The following is a 12,643-nucleotide window of genomic DNA, read 5'->3' as shown; positions in this document are numbered from 1 at the left end:
AAGTGACTGTGGGTCGAAGGAAAGCATCTGGTGGTCAAAGAACTCTAGATCATCCATGTTAGGCCCATAACAATTGATTATGGCAAGTCTATTAGGAGGAAACAGACCCACCCAGGATAATATAACGTTCCAGTTGGTCACCAACAATGCCTGGTTGAGTCAATTGTATGCCTTGTTTGATGATAATGACTGCTCCACATGTATACGAGGAGTAGCAGGAGTTGATACAATATGAGGCCAACCTCCTTGCCAGTGGTCTGTCAATGTGCGGTGTGAGAAGAGTCTCCTGCAGCAGAGCTACATTGACCTTATGTCTGTGCAAACAGGCAAGAACTTCTCTCTTTTTGCGTGGATTGTTAAGCCCCGCACATTACAAGTGATACAGTGCAGAAGGTGATCACGAGTCCCTATCTTTGTGTGTCATTTCATGTCTGGGGAGTAGTTCATACTGTTGCGTTGTTGTCCAAAGCCATAATTTGTGCATGTCTGCCATCGAAAACATGCACAATAAAAAGCTGCGAAGAAAATAAACTGTATCCTAAGAAATCCCTCCTCCCACTCTGATGATCCAATCAGAATCATGATCAGCTTTTTCCAATTTCCGCATTAAAAATCATAAAAGCAGACAAAATAATATAATATGGAACGTTGTGATTATAAACAAATATAATAAACCTATGATGACAGTTATGTACAAATTTGAGAAAGGGTCTATATTGTAGGTAACCAAAATCATTTGATTCCTGAAAATGCTGGGTTTTGTTAAGTTCTGTAGAGAGTCTATGATCCTTAAAGAAAACAATCCTTGTTTTAGTTCCTTCCAACTAATATCCTGTAATGTAGCCAGACATTCAAAGTATTTGGGATGTCCCAGATACAGACAGGTTTAATATGATGGGCCAAACCCATTAGGTATAATAACCCTCCGTGCAATATTAAATTCTGAATGGCACATAGTAAGTAATCTGTAAAATACATAAGGAACAAAGTAGTGGGAGTAACCCCTGGGTTACATACAGACAGCCATCGACTTAACCTTCTCTGGAATGGCGTAGGAGGTTAAGGTAAGTCTGCATACAGGACTGATTGACTTATGTTTAAATGGAGTGGGTCCGCCACAAACTTTAGCGTGCATGGATCATAGAGCATTATACAGTGACCTCTCATGTGAAGGCGAGAAGGGAGAGATCCATGATAGGGCTTCAACAGTGAGGGAGAGCCCCTTGCCACATAGACCAGCTACTGAGAATCACCACGGTGTAAGAGAGAGCAGTTAGATGTCCAGGAATCCCAACGGCATCCATCTCTCTAAGGAAGATTTTTCAGAAAATCCTCTGCTTGCCCTGGCGTCTGGAAGACCAGCTGAGTAACCCAATATGTGATTTGTAGATGTGCTGGATATAACATGGCATAATATAGGTTAGTTTTCAGGAGGTTTTGTTTTGCCTGACAACATTTCTGCCTGGCTTCCTGCACAGCCAACGTGATATCTGGGAAGAGAGAGATGTGTTTGCCGTCATATTACAGGTCGTGTTTATCTTGGGCTAATCGGAGTGCTGTGTACCGGTCTCTATAGTGGAGAAAATGCACTATGATAGATCGGGCCGAAGTCCCAGGTAGGGGCCTGGTCATCAGTGATCTATGTGCTCTTTTGACTATCAGCATTCTAGAGAATGATTCTTCCCCAAAGAGCGCTTGTAGCATATATTTAACATATTCTTCCATCTTTCTGGTGTTGGTAGACTCAGGGACCCCTAGTATTCTGATATTATGATGTCTGGAGCAGGCTTCTAGATCTTCATTTTTGGCCGCTATGATAATGACTTTTTCCATATTTTTTACAGTCTCTCCTTTGGTGGCTAGTCAATCTTAAGCAGCAGAAATATTCTGTTCACCTTCAACCAGCCTGTGATTATGATGCTCAAGTTTAGTTGTCATAGTATGCACATGAGCATTCATAGTGTCCATTTTTCCATCAATGGAGACCAAGCATTTATGCACTGACTGAAGGAGCGTCTTCATGTCATCGTCCTTGGCTGCAGTGTTTTGCAAAAGGTCTGGGGTGCTCCTAGTGTCTCCATCAGTCACAGATGACCTAGACCCACTGCGTTATTCAAAATGCAGCTCTGACTGCTTGCCATAAGCCTTACCCATAGTGACTGCACCACTGCCTTTACACCCACTGTTTTGCATAGTTCTCCCAACTTTGGGGTGATCAAAAAGACCAGGCCCCACGGGCACGTGGTCCACGTCCTATGTCCCCCTGCACTCGGTCCCTTCTCACCTCTGCCACTCAAACCATGGGGGGCATGAGCAGACCGAGCTACAGAACTGACAAGCGCAAATACCTGCATGAATTGTGGCCTAGTCACTGAAGCTGGGGCCGTTGGGTGCAGTCCATATCACGGATCGATGCTATATCGGCCAGTTGCCAGCTCACAGAGCATTGGTTAGAAATGGGAGACAGCATAGCAGCTCTTCAATGTGCCGGGGCATGAGGCGGCAGTCTCAGCTTCTCCTCCCCATTGCCCAATGGCATGTCTAGCATCCACTGGACTGTGTTGTCTGCCTGCCCCATCTCAGCCCAGGCAAGTACAACACACCAGGGATCAGAACGAACACATTGCAGTGCAGGTGTTCCGATTACCACACTGAAATGCTAATATCACCCATAGTCTAGCCCCTAATGCAAAATGAGGCTCTACCGGAAGCTTTGGTGACTGGTTGCTATGGTGATGGCCTGCCTGAACCCGGCTAAGTTATTACTTTGAATCAAATGTTACTCTTTCTGGAGCACCCAGCCCCATATGCATTGATTTCAGTTTGATTTTAATTGACAACTTCTTGTTATTAATTCCTCTGCCCTATGGTGTCTGTTCACAGCACACATTTTGTTTGATCTCCGATCTGAAGCACAATTTAAAAGTGCCAGTAGCAGCCTGATGACTCAGAGAAAGGCTCTGAGCATATTTGCAGGACAGAGAACTGTTGCAGTGCTTATCAGGTGCCATTCATGGCAGGTTAGGTATCCACTTCAGGCTGCAATTATCAATACCTTCTCTTGTCCCCTCCTCACACCCTGAAGACACCTTGGTTCAGAATGGCAGTCACTGGGGCAGCACTGTTTTCGTGGCACAGGTGAGTCTACAACTGCTCCTACATAAAACTTTGGAAATGTAATTTTTGACTAAAGCTTTGATTTCAAAAAAACATGGGGAAAAAAATTAACTGAGCTTTGCATTTGCTACCTTAAGATGCTTGCTAGTTGGCCCGATGGTTGGCTGGACACTTCTTTAGGTCTTAGAGGCCTGTACTTGCTCTCTACTCCGCTGGTAAGACAGCTCGGCTTGGAAATGGTTGTCACAAGACAGCTGGCCAAACTGACATGCACACTTTGGAGTGTCTGGCCAGCCACTGCTGCAGTCCTCCATGCTGCCAACCGGCAGCAGAGAAAACGCCCCACATTTCTCTCGGCTCAAGGGCAGGCTGCAGTGCACAAATAAAATTAGCATTGAAATAATTTCACTGCCATTTTATTTTTCAAAATTTCTGATTGGGTGGGTGGGAGAGGGGTGCGACGCTCCTCCGCCCTTATGTAGAAAAAGCTGCTGATTAAAAGCCATTTTCTAAAACGACTAAGAGGGGCACTGCTTCCAGTGGTGCTGCAGTGGGGTAGGGGCCTAGAGGGACCAGTAAACCCCTGGTTAAAGCTGTATTACCTAATCAGCAGTTGGGTGAAGGTTGTCATTGCATGCACTGGGGGCCGAGGGACCCTTGATACGGCACTGCTAAGAAGAGGCTTTGAGCAGAAGAACTAAGGAAGGGCGATGATTCGATCTAAAAATGGTGTCCATGTCTACTCTGCCCGGGAGCTATTGGACCAATAGCCAATCAGTCGTTTGTCCCGGGAAGGCATGTGCCATGAGCTTGGTTCATCCTCTATGATTCGCAGTCAATAGTCCTGTCTCCTTGATATACTTCCGTAAAAAAAATTGTTGTCCAGAGATTTTAATTTTTGATTTATGTTTTTGTATAATTAGAGAAGTAATTCAGCTTGGGTAGAAATTGCTATTCCCTGCCTAATTTTTCTGGGCATTTTTTAAAATGGTGGATGTGTTGCAGTGATGATGTAATATTTAAGGAACCATGAGACCTATATACTTCATTTTGGTGTCAAAATATAGGTTTTGGGGGTCAAGAAGTCTTATACAGAGACAGAAAATAACTCCTCAGAGCAACCATTCCGCCATTTTTCAAAATGGTGGCTCTATAATGATGAAAAAACCTGGAAACAATTAGTACAAAAATAGCAGAAACCAGTGACTCACAAGAAACCGACAACCACCAAACTTAATGCCCATCCAGTTAGAAGTTAAATGGCTACCCCTCATCTACCTCCAACAACTGATCAGAAAGCAGAGGATCTTCACTGTGTTATCTGTGGTTTAGCCAGAACAAGGGCAAAAGGAATTGACGAAAGAACAAAGTACACAGTATGTTAGTCTCAAAGGGCGAACATGTTTTTATTTGCAGCTAGTTTCTACCAGGATGAAGATTCCAGCTGAGTAGCTGATCTAAACAGCAAGGTGAATATATTTGCAGCGGATTTGTATGCCACCTGAACTGCATGTGTGCATACATTCAAAAATGTTTGTACAAGGAGTTCCCAGTAGCAACGTAACCGCCAGTCTTCAGTTAAGTTTACACTATTTGAAAATGCAAATGATGTTTTAAAGCCACTCTTGAGTGCTGGCTACCGGTTCACACTCCGTGAGATCAGAGAAATAATGGTCAACAGTGATGAAACTGTACTGATCCATGTGAGAAGCTGGCCTGGTATATGATGTCCACTAATGTAAGAGGGCATCTTGCACCAGTCCAGACAACCCTTATAGTGATTTAAGAGGTCTTAGACAACCTTAGAATCTCTGTTAGTGGTAGCTGTGGAGAGCAGCCTTCAGGCTTAGTCCAGGAGTGTAAAGCAGCTTGTTGTACCAAAATGCAATCTTATAGTATAGATTAAGTGAAAAAGAACCACACAAGGTATTTACAAAAATATTTAATTTTTATATATTACTCTCTAACAGGTTTAGATATCTCCTACCTGGAGATAATCACAATGCACATAATACTTTACAAAGAAACACAGTAAATAGCACAGAATACACAGTGAGCCCCAGGGAGGGGACCAAACCATATATTAAGAAAGTGGTATAAGAACCACCACTTGGGTCAAGACAGGGTCGAGAGGACGTAGAAGTGTTGGGGACCCAAGGAACCATCAAGGTGAGTAGATAGGGACTCCCGAGAGCGTGTGCAGTGTAGGAACACGACTGCGTGTTCTGTACAACTCTACGGGTAAGTTGCGGTTGGATTTTTAAAGATTAAAGACCCTTTGCAGTGGACCCTGAAGGAACCCCGTGGAAGACAGAAGGCTGGAAGAACCACGACGCGGTCGAGATAGTGTCGAGAGGATGTAGAAGTGCTGGGGAACCAAGGAACCACACAAGGTGAGTAGATAGGGACTCCACGGAGAACGTGTGCAGTGTGGGAACACAACTGTGTGCTCCGTACAACTCTATGGGTAAGTTGCATTACGATTTTTAAAGATTAAGGACCTTTCCCAGTGGACGATGAAGAAACCCAGTGGCAGACAGAAGGTTGGGGAGCCATCCCCCCTATGGATACCTTAATACCCACTTTACCTACACCATGGAAATCGGATGCATAGGTATGACGTGGTGTCGGAAACCGCCATCGAACCCAATGGAGGACTTCAGGAAAATGCAGCTACAGAAGAAGAAGAAAGTGTCCGGTGGAATCCAAAGGTGGATTCTAGATCAGAGGTACCTGTAAGCAGAGGGAACAGAGTCTATGTCACTCAGGAGTGACCAGAAGACTTTGAAGACAAATGCCCTCAGATGTCGGGTGTTGCGGGATGGATGAGGATGACCTTGACTCTGCAACTGTGAGGACCAGGCGATGCTGAGGAAGACCAGGAGCCATGCACAAGCTGTCCCACGTTGGATGTCGATTGCGGACGGGTCGGTGTACGGCGGAAGCACCAACAATCCTTGGCAAATGCAACACACGCAGAAGGATGTAGGCAAGGATGTAGCCTTACGGCTAGAGCAGTTGACCTCGAAGCTGGGGTACCGGTTTCGAGTCTCGGCAAAGAAGCTCAACATCCTGTGATTCTGGGCAAATCACGTAATTTCCCCGTGCCTAACAAAAATGAATGTGTCCTTCTGTAACAAAACTGGTGCTTATGTAAAGTGCTCTGATACCCAATGTCTCAGGTCTAGATCGCGCTATATAAAACAAACAAAAAAAAAGTCAAAGAAGGTGCAATGTCGGGACCAGCAAGATCCAGGGGACTCACCAAAAGCAAGGGAGTCTGGGCAGGCATGAGCAATCAGGAGAGCCCAAAAGAAACAACGGTGACCCTCATAAGAACCCACAAGGATACTGGCCTCAAACTTGGCGAGAGGGCAGGGCAGGCCTAGGGAGCTGTGGAAAACCACCACCTGTGTTGCAGAACCTTACAGAGCCCGGAGGAGCTCGGGATCAGCAGAACGGTCGACTTAGTTGCGGGGCTTGCGATTGCAGGCACAGACGATGCAGCAGACAGGGAGGGAGACGAAGTCGAGCCCAAACGAAGGCCAGTGAAGCCCAGAGTGCCCAGATGGTAGAAGAAGAAGTGGTATCTGATCTGAATCTTGTCCCACAACGAATCTAGGGACCCACCCACAGGTAAGCCCTTAAGTACCCTCAGGAAAGGGTTGAGACATTTCTGGGGACAATCTCAGGGGATCGTCTGGACAGGGGGGATGTTACTCCCATGTCCTTTGTCCAGTTTTGCGCCAGAGCAGGAGCCAACGGCTCCCAGAGCTGGTTTGAACTGGTCTATGCATGGGGACACCAAATATGCCCCACATGCAGACTGAGTGGTGCTGGCAAGCGCATCCACCCTGCCCAAATACACGAAATCCTGTCTGGGAGATGGTCACACCTCCCTGTGACAGGATGTCTATTGTTCTGCCTTCCCCTGCTCAAGCTTGGATCAGCAGCAGGAGGACAGAATCATGTCTCTGGGTGGGAGCAACCATTTTGTGCTGTCTGGGTCAAGAAGGCTGGTACCTGGAGCACTGAGAGCCTAAAGGAGGGCTCTTCCAGTGCTTGGAATCAACCTCCCACACCGTTTACGGTGTGGGGGTAAGATTCCAGCATGTTTGATACCAAATATGATAGGATTCATTGCAGCGAGTTTCAATGCAGCATTATATAGTATATGGCTGCTTCACTTACAACCCGGGAGAATGGACTCCGTAGGCTGTAGTGGTGTCCTGCTCATGCAGGGGCACCCTCACACTTAGAACCAAGCACCCTGCCTTCAGGATTTATAAGGCCTGCTATAGGGGTGACATACGTTTTAAGTGCAGTGACCCCACATATAGGAAACCTATATCTGTAGTAAGTGGAGCTAGCACCAGCCTTCATTGGCTGCAATGGCAGGCCTGTAGTTCCATTTTGAATGGTCTCCCATGGGTGGCATAATGCATGCTTCAGGCCATGGGGCACCTCTGGGGTACCTATGCACTGGGTACCTTAGTACCATATACTAGAGACTGATAAGGGTACCCCGGTATCCAATCTTGAATGTACCCAAGTACTGAACATACCAATTGAATGGAGAAAGCAGATAGACTAGTCAAAAACCATCATTGCACCAAGCAAAAAGTGGGGGTAACCATGCAGAACGATCCTACCTTCCTACAATCCATAATAATGAAATTAAGATTTTACTGGTGACCATGTACAATTACAGAATTTGATTTTGACAATCCAACAAAAAGAATGGTGTTCTCAGCTGACTAGTCTCCTGAAGTTCTTGCTGCCAAAGTAAGATCACAGGATGCAGTAAAATCAACAAGAACCCTTTTAAGAAAAGTCATGAAAGATTTAAATGTTGGACTTAATGACAAATTTTGTGATGCTCCGCAAATCATGGGAGTCAAAAAGGATGCCGCTGTTTAATATCAGCAAAGTAAAACTGTTGCAAACTGAAGTTCTTGAATTTGGAACATAAGCAGACAACATTGATGATGGCTTTGAAGATATAAGTGAAGAAGTGGAAGACAATCCCATGAGCCGACAGGCTTATGCTGTGCAAATGTACTGTCTTTTCCAAATCATGTTTTAAGAATTACATCATAGCAAAAATAAAACTCTGCTACACATGATGGCTGCCCACTCAATCTATGACAAGTGCAAAAGTAGAGCACTAATCACTTTAATGAAAGGATTGGTGTACCAACAAGTTATAATAACATAGTACAGAGCAGGAACTTGTTTGCAGCTCATGCTGTAAAATCTTGTGAATCCGACAGCACACCACTTCCAAGACAAATTACCAGGAAAGGATGTACTCTTGATAATTTTGATTTTGCAGACAGCTCTTCTTTGTCTGGAACATCCAGCACATACGATAGTATCATGGTGCTTTTCAAAACTGTACCCATGAAGTAGCTGCTGGAAAACAAGCGGTGTCAGCTGTAGGTATAAACACAGCTGCAAAATTTGAACCCAACTGCCTTGCCAACATGTGCAAAATTACTACAAGCCATCAACACCTCCCAGTCTTACAGAAAGTTTCAAAGTGGATGAGGACATGGATCTTTTTCTACCAGATGCTGCATTCCACAAAGAGGATTTAACTGAATTCATTATATTGCTTATTCGGTGCAGACTGAAGGATGAAGAAAAGCCAGTTCCTCTGTGAGCTGGAATTCATGCTCTGATCTCCCTGAATACCGTCCCACTAAAAAAGGTTGGGTTTTTCCAGTAATACCATCTCCAGTCACAAACTACGCAACAATATACACAGCTCTAAATAATTTCCAAAATGTGCGTGCACAGCTTGAAGACCAGCCTATCCTTCCAATTTTCAGCGATTAAGGTTTTTTCCATATTGTAGTTGACATTAATGAGCAATCCAGTAGAATTTGAGGATCTTTATCAAATTATGGGTGTTTCCCACATGACAAAAGGTGCGTTGCGTAGTGCAGGTATTAACCTTGGTGGATGTGGCATAGACGATGCACTTAATGAGGATGAAATCATTGGGACCAAAACTGTCATTACAAGGTATTCTCATTATATTTGAGGCTAGAGAAGCATTGTGTTGAAATGCGTTCTGGAACAAGAATGACAAATTAGGTTTTGCATATCTTCTCTCAGAAGTGAACAGGGCACCAGGTGTGCTTCATTCAAAAGACATAATGCAAAGCCAGGCAATGTTCAATATACTCAGTTCAAAATCAGAAAACGAAGTTTGTAGAGTTTGTCAAAGAATGTGAAGAAAAAACAGAACTTTGAAATTACTGGGGAAATGTTTTTACACATGACTGCTCTCGTGAAAAACTTGCTACATGCTGATCGGGAAGGTGATTGGGAGCTGCACATAAAGACTGTGGAGTCACTAATTACTGTGTTTCGCGAATCTGATTGCATATACTACCTGAGATATGGGTCCTGTTGTTTGGAAAGAGTGAAGAAGCTAGAGGTGGAAAAACCATACCTCTATGGAAAATTCATCCAAAGACATTTTGTGGTGAAAGAATGACGGGGCAGGTTCAATGCTGTGGCTCCAGATACGAAACTGGAACAGACGATCCAGAGATCACAGAAAAGCTGAAAGGGAATTGTTGGTCAGACACATAAAAGTGAATAGGTTGCTAAATGGCAGCTAGCTTACCACAAAGTCCTTTCTATTTGCAATGTTTTCAGAGAGATGACATTCAAAATTAATGGACCATCATGAAACTGTTCCTCACTGCAAACTTGTAGCAAAGAGAGGGGAACGTTTTATTAAACATATTGACAGCATTCCTAATTTCATGCAGAAGCAAGGAAACCCCTTTGAAATGACTGAGCCTGTGCAACTACACAACTTCTTGACCAAACAATTTGTGGATAACGATAGAGACACGTCTACTAGATGTCCTGTAACATGGATTGAAAGTATACGCAGAACTATAGCAGGAGAGATTTGTATTGAAAGAGAAAAAGCGGGTTGTCTTAATCACTAAAGCTAAACTTCCATGCTTTAATTGCCATAGTAAGAGTTTCGTCCAACAAGCCACTACACAACAGGTTACAAAAAAAACAACTTTCACAAGCACATAGAGAGATGGATGATGCAAAAGAAAGGGGTGTCACATGATCTTCTAACAAACACATTATTTGATGAAGATGCTGCAACCAAACCAGTAAAGCACAAACTCGTACAAGAGTTTGAAAAGAAACTTTCATCTGAAGAATTTCAATTAAAAAAGGTGTCATCATTGAAAACTGCTGCTATTGTGCACTATAATTCACAATTGCGAATGACCAAGATTTCATCCATGCAAAACTTTGGAGACATCGTTCAGACTGTTCTACAAATATCAAAGTGAGTGTGCACCTTACAAGAACTGCACATTGTCTTTGACAGTTATCTTGAACTATGTTGTGAGTGACCAGGGTGACCAAAGATTGGGCCACTTCCTTCAATTATCTGTCAAAGAATGTGTTCAAGAATGTGAGAGAATCAGACGAATGTCTACAAGTGTAACAATTGACCTTGCCTGCATCAAAATTAGACACCTATACTTCTGCAACTTGATAGATTCTGGCATCAACATCTAACAAGATGAACTTGGAGAAATTAATGCGCCAAAACATTGCTAATGCTTCAGTAAATACTAGACTTCCAATTATTTCAAGCGGAATGATTGTCAATGAGGTGCCTGCAGAGGTATATTCAAAACGTACAGGCCATATTGTTAAAGAACTTAACAGCAAATTGGAGGAAGCTGACCTTCGTGTTGTGCCACATGTTGAGTGGGCTGTTCAAAATGGTTCCAATCGAGTCATTGTACTGTCAAATTACACAGATATTATTGTGCTACTTCGATTTGTTACAATGTTCATAAGTCAAGAATTGTCAGAGTTATGGATATGTTATGGAACAGACAAGAAAAGACACTTAATCTGCATGACCCAGAACTTCCCAGTGTTCAAGGCACATATTATTACGGGTGATGACAGTATGAGCAAAATTGGAACACAGCTTGAAGCTTTAATTGCTGAACCTGTGAAGGTAATATAAGGATTTTCTGAGACAGAAGAAGAATCTGACTTTAAAGATGTAGCAAAATACCTTGTGCATGTGTGCTCCAATTTTGCTCATACTTTCATCACCCGTAATAATATGTGGTGTACATAAAAGGATTAAAAACCATTATCATTTGTTTCATTTCTATAAATGTCTCTTCTTCTATTATAGCCGCCTTTTTGGAAAATGGCAGAAGGGTTGCTCTGAGGAGTTATGTTCGCTCACTATAAGACTACTTGACCCACAAAACCTATGTTTTGACACCAAAATAATGTATATAGGTCTCATGGTTCCTGAAATATTGCATCATCACTACAACACATCTGCCATTTTTTTAATATATCAGCAATTTCTACCCAAGCTACATTACTTCTCTACTGATCCAAAAACACACATCAAAAATGAAAATCTCTTGACACCAATTTTGTTTTTTACGGCGGTATATCAGGGGGTCGTGATTACAAGACAACAGTTGCTGTACTCCTGCTTCAGGCTTTAGCTGGGCCAGGCATTTCCCTGGATACCCAGCCGGATAGTACACACAGGGTCACCAGTTTCCCCAGCTGCTCATTAGGAAGCACTCTCATCCCTGGCTGCCTTGTACATGTTGCTTATGTTAGAGACGCTTGCACTGCGGCTGCTGCCCTGCCGTGCCTGCCTGTCCTGTGCGGCAATGCATGGTAACATCTTTTTTAAGATATGAGAGTCAAATAGATTGCCTGGACCCACGTTTATTTTCTTTGTGAGTTGAGGGAACACCTTTTTGAGCATGAATTAGGTTTTTCTGTGACCACATACCTCAAAATGGAGTATTAAAATCTGATGTTTTCTTCCAATTAAAGAAAAACAAAGGACTCGTAGCCCATTTAAAATGTGAAGAATGTGTAACTTGCTTTTAACAATGTGAGCCTTTATCCCCTTATACTCAAAGTTCATAAAAGAGCCCATAAGGCAAATATTGAAGAATGGAAGACTAGCCTCCAGTAGGGCTGGGGCAAGGTCACTCACATTTCTGACGGACGAGTAGGACCTGGACAGAAACAGTCAAATTCCTGACAGACCTATACAAGGCTGGTGTGGCTGGAGTGGAGTTAATCATACCCACATCTACTAATGACAAGTCAGTAGAGCTGATGTAATGCCAGCTACACCTCTGAAAGGTCAATTGGTCTAGAACTGTCAGTCACATGACATAGACACCCCTCATAACAAGAGACATGTCCGACACCTGCATGGTGCGCATCCAACAGGCAGACAGGGCTGAGAAAGAGTTTGTCGCACGTCAGTTGTATCTCTGGAAAGGCCAGTCACATGTCAGGTGGACATCTGACAACTGAACAGAGCTCAGGCAACACCATTAACAAGTCAGGCACACCACAGGCAGGTACATGGGGAGGCAGTCATATGCCAGACGCATGTAGGGCTGAGGCAGACAGTTGCATGTCAAGTGTCCTGCACACCACATGACCAACTGGCAATTTTATT

At 43.7% G+C, this 12,643-nt stretch overlaps 1 protein-coding gene across 4 annotated transcripts in view; it reads right to left on the bottom strand.

Moving 5' to 3' along the window:
• The window catches only part of HIF3A (hypoxia inducible factor 3 subunit alpha), a 297,956-nt gene that overhangs the window by 84,378 nt on the left and 200,935 nt on the right, over window positions 1–12,643 (bottom strand). For 2 of the 4 annotated variants that reach the window (XM_078660978.1, XM_078660985.1), the window contains exon 3: window positions 9,581–9,693. The exons of the other annotated variants lie outside the window; for them this stretch is intronic. The gene's annotated coding sequence lies outside the window, so the exon portion shown is untranslated. The remainder of the gene's footprint in view (window positions 1–9,580; window positions 9,694–12,643) is intronic. 4 annotated transcript variants of the gene reach the window in all.

The sequence above is a fragment of the Lissotriton helveticus genome, chromosome 9 (assembly GCF_964261635.1).
Source record: "Lissotriton helveticus chromosome 9, aLisHel1.1, whole genome shotgun sequence".
Taxonomy (NCBI): Eukaryota; Metazoa; Chordata; class Amphibia; order Caudata; family Salamandridae; genus Lissotriton; species Lissotriton helveticus.
This window is presented reverse-complemented; position numbering and strand designations above follow the sequence as displayed.